This window comes from Sinocyclocheilus anshuiensis, unplaced genomic scaffold (assembly GCF_001515605.1).
Source record: "Sinocyclocheilus anshuiensis isolate Anshui unplaced genomic scaffold, SAMN03320099.WGS_v1.1 scaffold2477, whole genome shotgun sequence".
NCBI lineage: Eukaryota > Metazoa > Chordata > Actinopteri > Cypriniformes > Cyprinidae > Sinocyclocheilus > Sinocyclocheilus anshuiensis.
In genome coordinates this window covers 580,737-590,764 of record NW_015554065.1, presented here as the reverse complement: position 1 = coordinate 590,764, position 10,028 = coordinate 580,737, and the positions used below count along the sequence as shown (strand labels likewise).

General features: G+C 35.4%; 1 pseudogene; it reads left to right on the top strand.

Moving 5' to 3' along the window:
• The first annotated feature begins 438 nt into the window (after window positions 1-438).
• Window positions 439-4,400, top strand: LOC107668647 (arg8-vasotocin receptor-like; annotated as a pseudogene).
• Window positions 4,401-10,028: the final 5,628 nt, after the last annotated feature.

Genomic DNA, 10,028 nt, shown 5'->3' with positions numbered 1-10,028 from the left:
AAATAATTTATCTTTTTTATTTGTTTATTGTGTTTTTGTGGTCTTTCACAATAATGAGAAATTAAAGAAAATGTCCTTAATTGTCATGGAAATTATGTCAATAATAATTGATATTAAAGCTATTTATTTCTATATACTTTTTAATTAATTTTAATTTGTTTAAAAAATAAAAAAGATGAGCTGATCCTGTTCCCGACAGGAGTTACAGTGTGAGAATATTTATGGATCTGTACTCTATGGGAATGTGTCAAGGCTGATCTTCACAAAAAGCTGACTTTAGGAGGGGTGTTTACTCTGGGGTCCGGTGGGTGGGTTTAGGGTTTGTCTGTACTCTAAACTATAGGATTGAGCTGCTGAACACCGGTGGGTTTGGCTGAAATCTGAGGCGGGTTTAAAAAGCTTCGAGCAGAGCCACAGACAGTCGAGGAGAGACATTTGGAGATCTAGGTTGCACAGGCATTAGATCTTGATAACTAGAAATCGACGATTACTTGTTTGGAGACGCTTTGTAACTCTAAAGGTCTCCTTGAATAAGTCTGGGTCATGGGCAAAATGGAGATAGTTTATGATTCAACCCTTGTGGGATTTAAATCTCCAGCGTTTTGGTTACTAACACAGATAGTTAGCTACTAGGTTTCAGCATCTCCAGCTATAGCGGAGCAGCGCGCAACGGGACACCGGCGTTTCCTTTTACGCACGCCGTGCGCTCGCATCTCAACGCGTTGGACTGCTGTTATTCTCGGCGAATCTTGCAATGGGACACCTGAGCAACACGTCGCACCCGGTCAACTCCACCGACCCGTTCGGACGCGACGAAGAAGTCGCGAAAATCGAGATCGCGGTCCTCAGCGTCACCTTCGCGGTCGCCGTGATCGGGAACTGCAGCGTCCTGGTGGCCATCCACAACACCAAGAAGAAAACCTCCCGCATGCATCTGTTCATCAAACACCTGAGCCTGGCAGACCTAGTGGTCGCGTTTTTCCAAGTCCTTCCACAGCTGTGCTGGGAAATAACCTTCCGTTTCTACGGACCGGACTTTCTGTGCAGGATCGTCAAGCACCTGCAGGTGCTGGGCATGTTCGCGTCCACTTACATGATGGTTATGATGACTCTAGATCGCTATATCGCCATCTGCCACCCTCTCAAGACCCTCCAGCAGTCCACCCGGAGGTCCCACATCATGATCGCAGGCACGTGGGTCAGCAGTTTGCTCCTCAGCACCCCTCAGTACTTCATCTTCTCCCTCAGTGAGATCCAGAACGGCTCTGAGGTTTACGACTGCTGGGGTCACTTCATCCAGCCCTGGGGACTCCGCGCCTACATCACCTGGATCACAGCGGGGATTTTCCTCATCCCGGTGATCATATTGATGACCTGCTACGGATTCATATGCCACAGCATCAGGATGAACATCAGATATAAGACCAAGAAGACGCCGGCGCATGGCGCGCACAAGAACGGGCTGATCGGGAAGAGCTCTGTGAGCAGCGTCACCACGATCTCCAGAGCGAAGTTACGCACCGTCAAGATGACTTTCGTCATTGTTCTCGCGTATATCATCTGCTGGGCGCCGTTTTTCACCGTGCAGATGTGGTCGGTGTGGGACAAGAACTTCAGCTGGGATGGTGAGTGAAAAGATGTCGTGAAATTACGACTCAGATATTTGATGTGCAAAGTAACACTTTTTCAGAACGTTCATATCATTTGAATAACATTTGAATATTTAAATGTAACATTTAATTTCACCACAAAATGATGCCATTGTTGTATATAATGGCATCATTATAAACAGGATGTTTATAATGGCATCATTGTATATAATGGCATCATTAATAATTAATGTGCATTAAACATTTTCTTTCATATATTTCATACATATTTATATTTTAAGTATTAAACATGCACCCTGCACCTTTAATTATGTTTACATAATGATTAACAGATTAATGGACAAGAGTTAAAACTGTGATGCAAATTTTTTCTCATATAACATACATATATTTTAAGTGTTAAATATGCACTTTATAATAAGGTTCATATCATTTAAACATTTAATTATATAGTTAACGAAAAGTATTATGTTCTATTATGTACACTCAAAAAGTTACAATTATTCATATATTTCATGCATATTTATATGTTAAGTATTAAATATGCATGATAACACTTTATAATAAATTACATATCTTTTAAACAGAATATTTAATTATACCACCGACAAAAATTGTGAAATCCTTAACAGATTAATGTACAGTCAAAATGTTAAAATGTAATGTACATTTGATTAATGCATTTCAAGCATATTTAAAGTATTTTGGGCAACATTTTATAACAACTTAAATAGGTAGTAACATTAAAGTTAGGTAGTAATTATCATTAATATTGCTTGTCATTAATATTTCATATTTGCATATATATTAATATTGGATTGCGCACTGTACAAAGTGAAAATGTGCAGTTATCTTATTTCTACCTGATCTGACCCTAAAAATACTGGTTGATTTGGTCAGATTTATTTTAAAATTATTTTTATTCAAATTATTTCTATTGAAATATAAATATAAAACATATTGTAATCATGCGGCGTGAATGTGGTAACAACATCTAAAAATATAAATTGCCCCCCTATACATTCATATGAATTTTAAACTAAACTCTTTATTAAAAGTGCCCATACTGTATTGTATTGTATTAAATGGGTTTATAATATAGCAGGATGTTCAGGATGTTTATAGGACAGCAGCTTTAATGAAGCTTACATTTAAAATGCAGTAACTGGCTGCTAATGGAAAGAAGTGCTAACGTGTTAAATATCGTCTCTGTGATATGCTTGTAAAGATGCTTTGAGAAATGAAGTCATGAGACTAGAATACTGTGTCTAAAGAGAACAGCTGCTGATGTTTATGGGATGTTTAGTTAAACCAATTCACCCCATTTTCACACAGTAGTTTCAAGACAAATTACTTTAATCAAAACAAATGAATTATTAATTATTTTACACTAATATCTGGCAACACAGACTTATCGCCTTCTTCAGAATGACTGAAATAACCCAAATAAATTAAAAAATATATATTTAATTTTTTATTGATAATTTTACCTGTATAAATAAATATTTGCCTCTTTTAGCTGAGGAAAAAAAAGACACCATGTAATATAATAATTTTTTATAAAACACATAGTTTTGGTCCTGGATGCTGATTGGCTGATATAGTGACTCTAGATTCTGATTTGATGATGCATGTTCTAAGCTGTTGATAAAATGTTACATTATACATTATACAGTATATTAACTACTATTGCTATGTTGCTTGCTTGCATAGTAAAAATTATTTGTTTATTATATATAAATAATAAATAATATAGCATATTTATTTTTACTAATATCTGGCAACATAGTAACACCTGGTTAAAGATTACTAAAGCCCAACTAAGTAAAAAAAATAAAAATAAATTATAAATAAATCTTTTATACTTTTTTTTGTTGTTTTTTTATATATATGTTGATACATTTACATAATGTAAACGTATAAATAAGTCTGGAGATCTTGTTTTTGATGAAAAAAAAAAGGATACCTTATAATATCATTCCTTTTATAAACATCTTTTTATAGTTACACTGTATCTTGTTTTATAGTTTATAAGTTATAAACGTTTAGTTCCGGTCCTGGATGCTGATTGGCCGGTACAGTGACTGTAGATTCTGATTGGATGATGGATGTTCTAAGCTGTTGATAAAATGTTGCATTCCATGTTAATCATTGTTCCTATGTTGCTTAGCAACCGTAAACAGCCAACAGTGAGACATAGAACTGTGTTACTTGGGGAAATAATTATTTATTGGACCGTTTCTTTATTTCAAGCATTTATGTAACCCGTGGATCTACATGGTTTTCAGCGGACACCTCCTGCAGGATTTCGCCCACTGCTTCCCCTGCTGCCACAAGATCCGGCAGAGCTTCCGGAAGGAGGATTCGGACAGCAGCATACGGAGAATCACGCTGCTCACCAACATCACCAACCGCAGCCCCACGTGTAGCTCGGGCACCTGGAAAGAGTTCGATCACTCGCCTAAATGCAGCGGGTCGGCTCCGGCCGAGACGTGACGCACACACTGGGAATGTGACTTTATTGATCCGCACTTTGGTGAGACTCTCACAGCGGGGTTATAGACTCACAGTCCTGGATGCTGCTCGAGTTCCAGATGCGATAACACACACGATTACAGCTCAGGAGATGCGATGGAGTTCATTCTGGTTCATTTAAGCGTCTTAAAACTAAAAACGGACTCAAATGAGTCACTTGTAGTCACCCAGGAAGAGTCTAGAGCTGTGAAATGAATGTGCAAAGCAGCTCAGATCGTTTGATGAGGAGTGAAGGAGTTCAGATGGAGATCTCCGAGCACAGTTTCAGACATTGTTCAGATCTTCTTTTTTTTTTTACTTTGGAGGTCTTTTTTGCTAAAGTCTCCATTTGATCTTCTCACTGAAGAATGCATTTTCTTAATAAAAGTAATAAGGACATATATATATAGTACTGGTCAAAAGATTGTTTTATGTTTTTGAAAGAAGTCTCTTCTGCTCAGCAAGGCTGCATTTATTTGATCAAAAATGCAGTACAAATGGTGAATTATTATTACAATTCAAAATAACTCGATTATATTGTAAAGTATCATTTATTTCTGTGATGCGCAGCTGAATTTTCAGCATCATTACTCCAGTCTTCAGTGTCACACGATATTTCAGAAATCATTCTAATATATAAAACATTTCTGATTATTATCAATGTTGAAAACAGTTGTGCTGCTGAATAGTTTTGTGGAAAGTGTGATACACTGCCATTTTTAGCCAAAATTAATACTTTTATTTAGCAAGGATGAATTAAATTCATCAAAAGTGACAGTAAAGAAGGTTTTCACAAAATATGTTTTCATCATATGATATTCAGAAATGTTTATTGAGCAGCAAATCAGGATATTAGAATGATTTCTGAAGATCATGTGACACTGAAGACTGGAGAAATTATGCTGAAAATTCAGCTTTGATCACAGAAGTAAATTACATTTTAACAGATATTCTACAGAAAACAGCTGTTTTAAATTGTAATAATATTTTGCTTTTTTTTTACAGCATTTTTGATGAAATAAAAGCCACCTTGATGAGCAGAAGAGACTTCTGTCTGAAAAAAATCTTCCAAACTTTTGACCTGTAGTGCACTTTTTAAAAATAAAAAAAGAAAGTCCTGGAAATTGTATCATGTAGAAACATAATTATATTGCGAATATATTCACGCAGTTGCTCGTCATGCTTCACAACCTCTCGTCCCGTATTTCTCATATAGATCAATTGTCCGTTAAGGAAACAGTGGGAAAATGGAGACCGCAGCAAATCTCTTTAGGGACTGTGGCACGATGAGTCCAGCGAGGCATTTCCTGCGATAAGCGTCTACTTAAGCGACCCTCGTGCTAAAGTAAACCAGACACCTGCAGCCAGGGACAAAACCGAGAGCGAGCGTGTGGATTTCACACAGGGCTGCTCAATGCAAACAAAATACAGTGGGTACGGAAAGTATTCAGACCCCCTTAATCAGTTTTTCTTTTTTAATAAATCTGCAAAAATGTCAACAATTCTGTGTTTTTCTGTCAATATGGGGTGCTGTGTGTACATTAATGAGGAAAAAAAATTAACTTAAATGATTTTAGCAAATGGCTGCAATATAACAAAGAGTGAAAAATTTAAGGGGGTCTGAATACTTTCCGTACCCACTGTATATCAGTTTCCAGACAAGTAATGAATGTTGCACTATATAAAACACAGGAAACACTCTGCTTTATGAAATATTAGCCTCACTTTGGTGGCATGAGATTTGTCGTATAAATTAATGTTTTCACATGGCCAGTCACGTCTTTACTGGTCATTAGTCTGGTTCGGACTCTTTTCAGGTGTTTTAATGTACATATACTGAGAAATTCTAGCAGTTAAGGCTGTTTATGTATATATTAAAGTTGTAAATAAATGCACAGCTGTAACAGGAGATCTTTATATTAACAGATGGTCTATATTTGTCTGTATGTGTTAAGGTTTGTTTTTTTTTAAAGAAAGTACAGAAATGTTCAGCTATGAAAGCCCGTTTCTGGCATGGAAAAAAATATATATATATTAAGAAACAAACTCGCAATTCAGATTTTTTGTCCCCTTGTAGTTCTGCTTTTATATCTCACAATTCCAACTTATTTCTTGCAACTCTGCATTTATGTCTCACAATTATGATTTTATTCCTCTGAATTCTGAGTTTAAATCTCACAATTCTTTATTTTTCTCATAATTCTGAGTTTATCTTGGAATTCTGACTTTTTTGTTCCCACCACAGAATAAAAAAAAAAATTAAAAGATAATGGCGAGTTTATATCTTGCAGTTTTTTTTTCCAGAATTGCAGGAAAAAAAAATCCTTAAAAAGGAGTTTAACCTTAAAAAGTCCAAATTGTGAGATAAAAAGTCACAACTAACTTTTTTTTATTATCCCGTGGCAGAAACAGGCTTCCAAGCTTCAGCATTGTTCACTGCCAACTTTAAATGTGTTGCACCTCTCACACATGTGTCAGCGTATATCCATGTGCCAAATTCAATAAATCAAACCTTCAAGAAATATTAGTTCTGGATCTGTGGTGACAAATGTGTTTTTAGCAACCGAGCCGTTTCTAGCACCATCTGCCATTCAAATGCAACTTTATACCACATAAACGACTGCAAGTTTAACTTTTTATTAGCTTTTTTCATATTGTTTGGAATAACCACAAGTAGCCTGACTGAAATGCTTTGGGGAAGCAACTAACCAGCTGTCTAACCGATAGATCTTGTTCAAGTGTTGGTAGTTTAGTGAAAGATCGAGTGTGTTCCATTAGCACCAAACAAAGTGGACATATGAGTCTGTTTTTTCTCTGCACTTTATCACAAAATGTGCAAAATGCTACGGCGGATACTTCATCACAAGTTGCACAATGCAAATTGCCTAGTAGGATCCTTTCCAAACATCCCATAATAGCTTGAGAGTTTCCTGTTTGTTTCCTGTTTGACTTTGAGGACACACGTCCTTTCCTGCATCAACCAACCCTCTCCTCTCTAGTCCTGAGTCCAGAGACGTGTGTTTGTGTGTGTGTGTGTGTGTGTGTGTGTGTGTGAGTGTGAGATGTGATATGAAAACCAAGAACTTATTGTGTTTTCTTAATTGTTTCCATGAAATCCTCCTTGCTGAAAAATAATAACATCCTAAAACAGCCAGGTTTGGTGGTCTAAGCTGGTTTAAACTTTGTATTATTTACATGCTATCATAGTATTTATTAATATTTTGAATATTTTAAAAAATAGTTTAAAATAGTTTTATCATTTTATTAGTGTTTCTTTTATTAACATTTTATTTAGCTTTATTTTAATTTCAGTTTTAGTTTTAGTAATTGTAACTTAAACTTAGTTGCCAAGGCAATATTCCAATTTTCGTTCAAGTTTTTTTTTTTTCAATTAATTTTATTTTTATTTCAGCTTTATTTGAGTAAAGAAAACAAATCTGTAATACATTTTTTTAATAGTTTAGTTAACAGTAGCAACGTTGATTCTCTCGAGTCATCCAGTTCTTATGCTGTTTGCTGGCAGTTTTATCCTTAAAAATAACGGTTTAATTTATTTATTTATTTATACATTTATTTACTTGCTTGCATCTTTTTTGGCACCCTTAAAATCCTTGGTACCTTTCCATGTATAAAAGTTTCTTTAGATTATTAAATCACACTAAGAAAAAATTATTATTTTAGGAACTCTTCACTGAACATTTCTTTGGGGATCAAAAATGGTTCTTTTATGGCAGTGCAGCAAAAAAACCCTTTTAAAACCTTTATTTCTAGGAGTGATTTGTGATTTGATGCCACTAACTTGGAAAACTTTGGCTGATCCAGTCATTTGTTTTTCCTCATTGTGTCAGCCTCGTACCAGACAGAACCTGCCAGAAGTTGAGTAAAGCCAGCCAGATTAGAGCTTGCCAAATCGAAAAAGCACCGTCCAGTTCTGCAGTTTAGCTCAAGGACTGAGATGCTGAAACTAACAAGCATCTGAAACCATCAATCCTGACCAGTGGAAACCAGCACGCTGCCTGAGGACGGTTTAATTGGTTTTCTTCAGCAGGGTTATTTAGTTGTTCACTGGGCTTGTCAAACAAGGTTTCAAAGCAAACCAGGGTCCGGTTAATATTCCTTGTGTTTCCTACAGACAGTGTTGGGGGTAATGTATTACAAGTAATGCGAGTTACGTAATCAGATTACTTTTTTCAAGTAACTAGTAAAGTAACGCATTACTTTTTAATTTACAAGAGAATATCTGAGTTACTTTTTCAAATAAGTAATGTTACTTTTTTTTCCCCCAATTTATTGACTGACAGCTCTCCTGTCCCCATGCTGAGAGAAATCAGATGTTACTGTAGTTCTAAAATAAATATAAATATGCATTAATTCATCTCACTCACACACACAAAAAAGTTTCAGTATTCCTCAAAATGAATAAAAATAATGCAACTCCAAATATGATGCAAACCTGCAATAATTAAATGTTAAACAACACAAATATGCTTTATGTATTTAATCCCATTCTATTTGCTTCTGACCTTCGATGATCCAGTTCAACCGTACTAATAAGCACAAATTACTCTAGACAAACATTCATGTGTCTTTTTATTGCTGAAGTGTTGAAATGTCGTCTTCTGCATTCTACTGTACGGACGTAAATTTACTTTCCCTTCAGCCTGTTACTTTCCATAAAAAGTAACTAAGTAACGTAATTAGTTACTTTTTTATGGAGTAACGCAATATCGTAATGCACTACTTTTAAAAGTAACTTTCCCCAACACTGCCTACAGCCATAATTTCATCATAATTTCTCATGTATCTGATGTAATGAAGCTGCGTGTAGGTCTGATGTTCTCATCCCAGCTGAAGAAAGCCTGCAGTGCTTTTCCGATGACGAACAGCCTTTTGTTCCCAGAGCTGAAGCCGAGGCCGTAGCAGAGAAATTAGCATGAAACAGAAAGTTGAGAGGGTGTTTCACCTGATCTCTCACAGGAGCTGAACATGGACTCTTATCTCACACACAGGCTCTGCCTCAGGTCTGGTTTTACAGCTAAACAGGGTTTAGAGCATATTTTGTCTTGCCTCCATGTTTATAACCCATAGGTCCATTAAGTTTGGTTTGGTTTCATGCAGTCAGTTGTGTGCAACGGGACCATCCACTTTCAAACATTCACGACTGCATTTTGGCTTACTTGCGTAGAGCAGATTTCTTGCCTAAAGCTTTAAAACAAGTCGCTCTGATCAAGATGTTCTCTCTCAGAGTTGGTCTGAATTCAGTTTATGGGTCATTCATTCCTGAACTCATGAACATGTTGAAGTCTGCAGCTTTTAATAAATGGTTATGCTTGTGCCGTAAGTAACTTTTTTGGAAATCTGCTCTGATTACACTCAGACATTTTAACTTAATAATTCTAACTTGATTATTTTATACAGTTTTACACAGTTATAAGGGATTTTTTTTTTTTTTTTAACTGTATAAATACAGGATGGAAATGGATATTGAGAGCACATCAAAAAATACAATATTTTTAAAAACTGTTTTTTTTTTATATTCTTAGAGAAAGAAAACACTTAAGAAGTAAAATTGTTTATTTTTTTAATTTATTGAGATTTTAATAAAAGAAAACTAGTATAAAATAAAAACAAAACAGCCTAAAACAACCAGGTTTAGTGGTCTTAGCTGGTTTAAACTGGTTTAGTTGTTCCTGTCTCGTGCACAGAATAAACCTCATTGCAGGTTATTCAGTACAGTGTTATTTTAGTATTATGTATATACTATTATAATATTTATTAATTGGTTTTGGCTTTTTTTAATATTGGCTTTTGTTAGGTTTTTTGTGTTTTTTTTGTTAGGGCTTTTTACAAAAAGCAGAATAAAAAATGGATGGAAATTAATATTGAGGACACATAAATTAATCA